General features: G+C 54.9%; 1 protein-coding gene across 1 annotated transcript in view; it reads left to right on the forward strand.

Moving 5' to 3' along the window:
• Nucleotides 1-9,935, forward strand: part of CASZ1 (castor zinc finger 1) — a 145,571-nt gene that overhangs the window by 88,420 nt on the left and 47,216 nt on the right. The window lies entirely within an intron of this gene.

A 9,935-nucleotide genomic window follows, 5' to 3' on the forward strand; every position in this document is an offset into this window, starting at 1 on the left:
TCCCAGTCCTCCAGTGGCTGGAGGAACCTCGGGGGCCACTGGGCCTCCGCCCCAGGCAGTGCCGTGTCAGAGGTGACCGGTGGAACGCCAGTGTTATGTAAATAGCGGGGCCTGCCCGGCAGGCGAGCTAGCTGGCTGCAGCCATCCATCATCCGTGCGCGGCGGGGCGGGGGACAGACACAGCACCGTGCGCCTGGCTCCAAACCTGTTTGTTTTCCCTTTGTCTCACGCGTTTTGGGGGCCCGGCTGTGACCGGCTCCGGGTTTTGTCCTGCTGGCCCCCTCCCCTGGGAGGATGGGGGGAGGGAAGAGATTCGCGCGGCTCCCACCGCGGCATCCCTTTCGGACTTCAAAGGCTCCCCCAGCATTGTCTGTGCCGGCGGGCAGTGGCCCTGAAAACGTGATCAGAGGCGGCCGGTGTAGGGCAGGCCCGGCCCGCGCCCTGCGCTCTCGCTGGGGCCCGTGGATTCCTCCCTTTGCCGCCAGCACCACCCTGGTTACAGCTCTGCTCCCTGGGCCTCTCTCCTCGTCTTTCTCTCCCCTGGCATCCCTTCTGGCCAGCCCAACCTTGCGGCTGCCCACTCCCATCCTCTCTTAGCCATAGCCCAACACCTCTCTCTTGGCATCAGGTCTCCTGGAATGTTGAGAGCTGCAACTCTCTGCCCCTTCATGCCATCTGAAGCACAGTGGAGGGCTTTTGGGATGCTAGGAGCTGGGAAGGACTGGTTTCTGAATATCTGTTTCCCATGCCAGCCCTAGTTTTCTTCTTTTCCTCCACCCTCTTCGGGTAAGGAGACCCTGACTTGCCCTCCGCCCAACCTTTCTTTGTACTTCTTGGCAAGGTTCAGATTGGCTATTTCTGTCCTGAAAGTCAGCCCCAGGTGCTTCCATTCTCTGGAGCATGGCTTGGCAAAATATGGCCAGAGGGTTAACTTTGGCCCCCTGCCCGTTTTTGTAAATAAAGTTTTATTGGAACATAGCCACACCCACTTATTTGCGTATCAGTTATGGCTGCTTTCACTCTAAGATGGCAGAGCTGAGTAGCTACAGCAAAGCATGTTTGGCCTGAAAATTTTACAGTATTTACTCTCTGGCCCTTTACAGGAAAAGTTTATTATCTCTCACTCTGGAGTTTCTGGCTCCTGTCTGCTGCTCTCTCTCTTTTTTCAATTAGTCAAATAGACATACCATGAAGTTTACCATTGTAACCATTTTTAAGTGTGCTGTTCCCTAGCATTAAGTACATTCACAGGGTTGTGCAACTGCTATCCTGCTCTGTGCTCATGTCTTGCTCTGAGGCGCCTGGGCAGTTGTCAGGGAGCCCCATCCCTGAGCTTATGGGACTGCTTGCAGTCCTGGTCCCTTTGGGGCCCCCCTTTCTCTCTCTCGTCTTTGTAGGACCTCATCTCCTCTTGAGTCCCACCTCCCGAGAAGTCCCGATTGTCTTCTCCTTGACAGTTTCCTCAGAGCTCTTGCTCTCAGCATCCCAGGAGCCTTGTATCTCCATCCTGTAGCCTCTAGAAGTTCTCAGGTCCAGTTTCCTCTTCTGCAAGGTAAGCAGGTAGTTGTTGCGGTTCAGTTGCTTGGTCATGTCCAACTCTTTGAGACCCCAAGGACTATAGGCCACCAGGCTCCCCTGTCCTTCACTGTCTCCTGGAGTTTGCTCAGATTCATGTCCATTGAGTCAGTATGCTTTCTAACCATCTCAAGCATGTGAGTGGATGGGACTGAAGGTGTCTGACAGGTAAGCAACACCTACCTCCTTTGTTCCCTCCCTCCTTTGTTCCTTTATACCTGCCAGAGTGGGGGTCTTCCCCTGGGCATTTAGGAGGCAGCAGTCAGCCCTCAGCAGGTTCCATGCAGAGCCCCTCTCCTGCCCCAGGACCTCTGAGTCCCTCATCTTGGAGAAGCTGAGGCTCCTCACTTGAGCGAGTGCTGTGCAAGATGTCCCTCTCCAGGGGGTGGACTGGGCATCCCTGAGTTCTCAGGTCAGTCCCACGTCCTGCCTGTCTGCTGCAGGGCCCTGGGAAATTGCATCACCTCTAGAGCACCAGTTTTTTCATCTGTGAAAGGGATTGCCATGCTCTCTGGTCTTCAGGCTTGTTGCAAACAAGAGCTAGGATACAGGGGGAAAGCTGTGATCCTGGGGGCTGCTGAGGGCAAAGGAGGCTGAGTTGGGCTTCATTCTGGGAAAGGTGGGAACCAGGCTGCAGTTCTAGGGAGCAGGCCCTGGATTTTATGTGGGCACTTGCTCTGTCCAGGGGCAGGGACCAAGGCTGCACATCACTACTGAGCTAATCTGGGATCCGGGCTCCAAGCTCCAGAGGAAAGGTTGGCAGGGAGAGGAAGAGGGGAGGAAATTGAAGCTGTGCAGCTGTCAGAGGTCTGAGCTGGAACTGGGTCCTCGCACAGATCACTAACTGCCCTTTCCTGCTGCTCTTGCTGCCCTCTCTCTTTCCGTCCTGTCGTTGAGGGCTCCCGGCCTTTTGTAGGCTTGTGTTCCCCTCCAAGCCTTCTCTCTATATCCCATTAGTTTCTCTTCCTCCTCACCTCCCCACCACCCGTGCTGCCACCCCCAACTCCATGGCGCTCTCTCTTTCTCCCTCTCTCTCCTTTTCATCTACTCCGAAGGCTTTACTTTACTTCCTTGTCACCCTAATTGATTGCATTAACCTTTCAGCGTATTGGATTTCCTCGGCAGCGTGCAGAGAGCCCTGCGCAATATGCTTATAATCTGAGCCATAATGGACAGTTTGTAGTCAACAAGCCCCTTCTCCCATCTCTGCCATCGCTCCCGTTGACATCTCTCTTGCCCAGGCCACCATGGCCACTTCCCCTGCCAGCAAGGGTGGGGCAGCAGAAGGGGGCTAGGAAGCAGCAGGCAAGAGCTGGGACCCACTGATAGATTTCCCTGCCTCTCCTCTTGTGGCTCTGCCCTTGCCCCACCTCTGCTCTTCCAAGCCCCCCAGTCCGGGTCTTTTTCTGGTGAGTCCTCGCTGCTTCTAGACTCTCTGCCTAATGAATGACTGATGGAGCCAGCTTGGATTTGGCAAATAAGAGAGTTCCTGGGCTTCCCTGGTGGCTTGGTGTTAAAGAATCTGCCTGCCAGTGCAAGAGACATGGGTTTGATTCCTGGGTCAGGAAGATCCCCTGGAGGAGGAAATGGCACCCCACTCCAATATTCTTGCCTGGACAATCCATGGACAGAGGAGACTGGAGGGCTATAGTTAATGGGGTTGCAAAGAGCCAGGCATGACTACATGACTGAGTGTGCGTGCATATGATGATTCCACCAAATGGTCCTCAGAGGAAACCTCGATTGCCTGGGAGGTTTGGGGGAAGGTGACGGTGACCACTCCAGGAGATCAAGGGGAGCTAAGAGGAAGAGTCTGAGGTTTCTGGGCTTGCCTGGCCCCTGAGCTAAGCAGAGGCCTCTTTGGAACTTCTGGAAGCCAGGCCCACTCCTGGAAAGGTATGGTAGCACAGGGGAGACACAAAGAAGGGGATCTGCTAAAGGCAAGGGAGGAGAGACAGACAGTGCTGGGGCTGGCCTGGGTGCTCCAGGTAGCAGTGGCCTCTCCCAGTGGGTGAAGAAGTGGACTTGTGGACACAACAGGGCCCTGTCTTCTCCATGGTCCCGGGATTGTATGATCTGGATCCTTGGTGGGTGATGTCTCAGTCTCTGTTTCCCATCTGATGTTTGTCAGCAGCTTTGAGCAGAACTGCTTGCCAGGTGGCACTAGGGGTAAAGAACCTGCCTGCCAATGCAGGACATGTAAGAGACGCAGGTTTGATCCCTGGGTCTAGAAGATCCCCTGGAGGAGGGCATGGCAACCGGCTCCAGTATTCTTGCCTGGAAAATCCCATGGACAGAGGAGCCTGGTGGGGTACAGTCCACAAAGAGTCGGACATGACTGAGCAACTCAGCGCACACCCATGCACCTGCCTTCATCAAAGGAACACAGACGTGAAAGAGGCAACAGGGCTCCAAACCAGGGAGAAGCCTTTGCAGGGCCGGGGGGCTTGGCCGGGCAGGAGACTGGCACTGGGAGAGGCCGGAGAAATGAGAGCTGGCTTCTCAGGTTGGTAAGAATGGGCTCCCTCTGGTGGGTTCTCAGATGGGCACCTGCTCATCCAGCATCAGGCAGAGGACAGCCCGTGCCAGCCACCTGGTTCTGGGATCTCAGTGAGTTCTGGCCCCGTTGGTCCTGGCCAGGGCTGCCAGCCCTCAGACCCGAAGCCCGGTCAGCTGAGTCTTCATTCATAACAGGATGGACATGAGGTTGAATACATTAGTGTCAGGCCCGAGGAGTAGGATGCAAACTCCCCTTAGCCCTGGTGGTACTGCTCTCTCCCTCCGCCCTCTGTCCATCATCTTCCCCTTCTCACCATCCCTGCCCCCAACCTCCCATCGCTCCATCACTCCAAAGGGCAGGCTTTGCTAGAGGAGGCTGGACTAGGTTCTTCCCATCCTCTCCCAGGGATTTGGGGGGTGGGCAGAGGGCACGGCAGAGAGAAGCCAAGCAGCGAATTAAAGTTTGGTGATTGTCAGTGTCAGGAGAGGCTAAATAACCCTGTAACTAGTATGAAGGTGAATTCACGGTCTGCTGCACATGGAAAATATGAGTGCTCTGTGAGACGGGGAGAGTGAGCGCAGAGTCTGCCCGCTGCGGTGGGTAGCCTCCTCTCCAGGGACCCGGGCGGGGAGGCAGGAGGAGGGCCGCACACTCTCCCATGCCTGCCAGGGAGCAGACGCCCAGGAACCCCAACCAAGTATTGAGCAGGGGTGGGTGGGGGGCAGCTCAGAGGCTTGACAACCTGCTGGCGGGGCCCCCGGGCCCCAGGTAGACATTTGCAAGGCCCAGCAGTACGCGCTTATGGAGACCAGCCCAGGCCCAGGACGCCAACTCATCCTCCCCCGATCCACACGAATTGACTAATCACCGGTCCTTATTGAGCACGTCCTCTGTGCCAGGCTGTGTGCTGGATATGCCCTTATGACAACTCAATGCCGTAAGTGCTATTAGCATTCCCCCTTTTTGTCCCCACTTTTTATAATCGCTTTATTGAGGTGTAATTCACATGCCAAGTGCACAGTTCAGTGGTTTTTAGTATATCCACAAGGTTGTGCCACCATCACCAGGATCTAATTTTAGACTATTTCCATCACCCCAGAAAAAAAAAAGCCGGTGCTCATTAGCAGTCACTCTCCATTCTCCCCGACCCTCAGCCCTAGGCAATCACTAATTATTATTCACTTTGATGCTGAGAAAATGGAGGCTCAGAGAGGGTCAGTGATTTGAGTGAGGTTACACAGCTGGTGAGAGATGGAACTGGGATTTGAACCCAAGTAGTGGAACTCTGGTGCCTGTATTCCATGAGGGACTGCCTGATGTCCTGGCCGCCCCAGCACATGCAGGTGCCCTACCAGATGTTTCTAACAGCATGGGCTCAGGCGTGTATGAGCACCATCCAAACACGTAAGCCCAGGCGGCAACACGCATTTCTCTCCCCAGGTACACTTGCAATTCCACGTAGAAAAATTCACACCCCCTAGAAGGACAGCCAATCTCCGCCCCCTTCTCCCTCAGCCAAGCTCCTGGAGGGGAGGGGTTGGCACAGGGACTGACAGCAACAAGGGAGCCAAAGTGGCCAGTGAGACCTGGGTGGTTTGGAGCTTTAAAATGAAGAATACCCATTATCTCCTGTAGCTGATAATTGTAACTGAAATAAAATGCCAACACTACATTCCAGAACAGGTCCCTGCCCAGGTTGGGGCCACAGGCTGGGCCGTGCCCCCGGGGGCGAGGTAGCAAACTCAGCTCTCTGCATCGTACTTTCTCTGTCTTTTCTTCTCTCCTTCTGTCTCTTTCTCATTCTCTTTTACTTCTCCCTGGTTTCTCTTTCCCTTTTTCCCCTCCCACCTGCCTCTTTCTTCTCCACACACCCACTTTCCTACCCTAAAACAAAACAAAACAACCTTCTGTGACCATACTTTTGCACTTGAGAAATTAGGAAATTAATGTGAAACTGTTACTGTTCTGATAAGAGATACATACAAGGATGAGAGACAAAGGGGAAGGGAAAGAATGAGTCTGTTGAATTTGGTTTAGGGTTTTTTTTCCTTCTTCTTCCCTCTCCCTCCAAAGCGGAAGATCCGGCCGGGCCAGTTTGGATATTTATTAAGAAAAAGCCAAAGATAATTAACTTTTTTGTTTTTGTTTTGTTTGCGGGTGCCTCCCCTGCTGGCACTCCTGACTGCCTGGCAAATTAAACCTGCTCCCTGCTCCCGGGAGCTGGGCTGCCAGCAACTCGGCTACTGCCCGCCCCTGAAACTGCCGGGCCCAGCAGCTGCCCACCCAGCCACCCACCTTGGGTTGGAGATCTATGATCACTTTATGCTACCACCGGTGCCACCTCCCCAGGCTCTTCTGACTCCAGGAGCAGCCTTAGAGAGTGGGGTAAGTGGCCTGGGATGGCGGGGGGTGAGAGAGGAGGGCCTACTATTGGGGTTACGGCCAGCACTTCCCTAAAAGGAAATGGGGGTGAAAGAGTGAGCTTTCCCTTGGGGCAAGGGTAGTCCTTCTGTCCAGTTAAGCCGGTTGGCTTCCCAGAAGAGGGGAAGAACAGGGAATGAGCTGGAAGTGCAGGGAGAGGCCAGATTTGGGCCACGTCCATCCCCGGCTCTTCTCCCAGAAGGCTGGTACACTGCCAGGGCCATGGCTCCTGGGAATGCTCTGGAGAAGGCTGGGGGCCACAGGACCATCCCATGATGTCTGGCCACCCTGGGCATCAGGCCCCGTCCTCCTCTCACCTCTGACCCAGCCCAGGCCATTTGGGGACCCGGCCTGGTGCCTGGAGAGCCAGCACCTGGGTCAGAAGCTGGCTGCCTCTGGTCTGCTGCCCCAGAACCATGCAGAGCCCTGAGGCCAAGCTGTGACCTGGGCCCAAGCCATGTCCGTGGGCCAAGGAGGTGGCACTTATAGACCTCGTTCTCGGTAGGGGACAAAGTTGAGGGCATCTGAGAAGCCAGGACAGCGAGTGAGGAGGCGGGTCCTCTCCAGGGCCTGCCCCGGCCCTGATGCTCGGGGGTGGAGGTGTGCTTTGCCCCTTTGCTGAATCAGTGTGCCTCAGCCCCTTCCCTGACAGGGCCCTCTCCCTTGCCGCCCTAGCTTCGTCCCCAACCGGGCAAGCAGGCATCAGTGCGTGCGGTCCCTCCAGGTAGGGAACCTGCTCTGGATCTGGGCACAGAGAGGAGGGCATCTTCCAGGGATTTTGCTGGCCCCCTTTTTTTTTTCTCTGAAATATAAGGATGTGCAATTTTTTTGGTTTCAATTTAGCATTGGAGAATTTTATAATTTAGTAATTAAAATCTCTGATAGGCTTTAGAAATTGCGGCTAATTGAATTTAATGGGAAGATGATTTTCAATTTTATTTGATTACCGGGACCCCTGGCATCGGTATTTATGGGAAAAAAATGGGAAATGTGCTGTGTGGGCTAAGATGGCATAATTGAATTAGGGATAATCGGATTTCTCCGTCATGAATTTCACTATAATTTTCCTATAATTTTCCATTAGATATCTAGTTTACAAATATTCACAAAGAAATGAAGCTCTTTCGGAATGGAGATTGCTGGCTAACAGGATTACGGGGCCGAGCGTGCGGCGGCTCTGCCAGCCCCTAAACCGCCATAATGCGTTCCTTGTATCTGCCTTACATTTAGCTTGAGCCCGGCCTCAGCCCCTGGCTCTGCTAGGCCTCCCTGCCCTTTGTTTCCTCTTCATCCCGTCTTCCCTCAACCCGGACACCAAAACCATCCAGGGCCCAGGACCTCTCTCACCCAGCCTCAGGCTAGCCCCGTCCCCTGTGCCAGGCGACGGGGCTCTTCCCTCCGTCCCCACCATCCGTCCCGTCCACACTTTGCTGACTTAGGGCTTTCTGACACTCTTCCGCTGTCCGCCCGGGGAGGGCACTCACACGCGGGCACACGGGCTCCCTCGCAGGTGCGAACATGCTGGCTCACAGGCACACACAGTCGTCTGGCCAAGGCTCCAGTGCCCTGGCCCAGTCGCCTCAGAGGGAACCAGTTTATTGGGATCCTGGGGTGGGGTGCAGGAACAAAAGGAGCTTTGTTCAAGTTTATGTGAAAGTTACGAATTCAAAGTGAGAGCAGATAAAGCATGAGATACCTGGTGTGTAAACAGGTTGCTGAGTGAGAAGGCCCTGGGCCCGGGAGGGAGAGAAAACGAGTGGGCAAACCGGGGATGCGAGGGCACTGGGAGCCGTCGAGGGAACCTGCCCGGGAAGAGCTGACAGGTTTCCCGAGACCCCTGCGAGGGGCCTGATGGGTGGCATGGCTGTGTAGGGCTCCTCATTTTCCCTCGGGGGTGGGGAACATGAGGAGGAGCTGGTGGCTCCCGGCCCAGGGCCTTGAGACCAGGAGGAGCTGTGGCTTTGGGCTTTCCATCCCCGGGGCCCTGGGCACAGAAACTGTGGCCTGGCCTCAGGGTTACAGGAGTGTTACCACATCAGGGTTCTCAAGGCAAAATGGGCCACAGGCTCAGAGGTGCCAGAGTCTTGGGCCTCTCGCCTTCACATAAAGGGAAAGAGATCGGGGGACCCCGCCGTGACATGGCCTGTGACTCACATCCATGACCTCAAAGCCTCAGCCTTCTCAGGTCTCAGATCATAACATGCCAGGATGGCCTCATTTTCTGTGTGTCTCAGGAAGGAAAGCCCCTCACTCTTGGGCAGCGCTTCTTATGCCAGCAGTGGCTGATGGTGGCCATCATCTTGGCAGAGCTGAGGGTCTCTGGGCCATTCCTGCCTCCCTCTACTACTGGCTGTGCTTGAGGGGGCCCCTCTAGCCCACCTTGCCTGCTCCCCCTTCTTTCCAGCTCTCTCGGTTCTACCCTTCAGCCATTCCTCTCCAGCCTTGGTCCACCAGAGGTACCAAGTTATTGTGCAGCCAATCCTGTGGGCCCTGTGGTGGGTAGCTGGGAGGCAGGCCTTCCAGGCCCTGATCACCATCCTCAGAAGCCCAGAAGGACATTCATAGGCAGCCCATAGGCCATGTGGGTATATATGCAGGGAGCTCCCCATAGGTGCATATTTCAAATGCACCCAGAAATTCCCCTTTCACACCTATGTCTTCAGGCTTCTGTCTACATCCCAGTTGCCCACATCGGGAAGCAGACACTCAGATTGGGATTTGGGTTGTACTGCCTGCTGTTACAACCCAAAGCTGTAAGCCTTGCTTTGGGGAGTCAGGGGTGAGAGTACCCAGAAGCATGTGTGTACCCCAGAGCAGTCCTGGAAGCCGCAGTGCCCTCTCTGAGATCCTGTGTGGGGAGCAGAAGCTCGTGGCCTCACTGCTTGATTGCCCTGTGCCAGCAACATCTAGGAAACACTGGGCTTGGTTTGTTTAAGGAGCTCGGATCACTTATTCAAGATTTTAGGGCTGGGGTACACTTAGAGTTCTTGGGCCTCTCCAGCTATTCATCCTCTGTAATGATGGGGCAGACCTGAAGGGTAAAGGTGAGGCCTTTTGGCCACTTGAGGACTGTGAGGCCACTAAAGCGCAATTTAAAAAAAAGAAGAAGAACAAAAATAAGGGAAAAGTGGGAGAAACAGTAGATTGTTAAACTCCCTGACTTCTTTGCCCCAAGGCCTCCCTGGGCCTCTCCCTTTGCAAAATAGAAATATTGCAAAAATAATCCAGCGCCATTTTGCTGAACTTTGCCCAAAGAACAGAGAGCAGAAAGCCTGGGTTCTGAGCCCCTCATTGAAGTGTGGCCTCCCCTGAAACAGGATTGGGAAAGAAGGCAGCAGGCTGGGTGCAGGAGGGCCCGAGGGAGAGCTGGGGACAGTGAAGTCCAGGTGTTTCACCTGCAAAACCGCCAGCTTCCTGCTCACCTGCCTGCTTCCTTCCT

This window comes from Bison bison, unplaced genomic scaffold (genome assembly GCF_000754665.1).
Source record: "Bison bison bison isolate TAMUID 2011002044 unplaced genomic scaffold, Bison_UMD1.0 scf7180017864289, whole genome shotgun sequence".
NCBI lineage: Eukaryota > Metazoa > Chordata > Mammalia > Artiodactyla > Bovidae > Bison > Bison bison.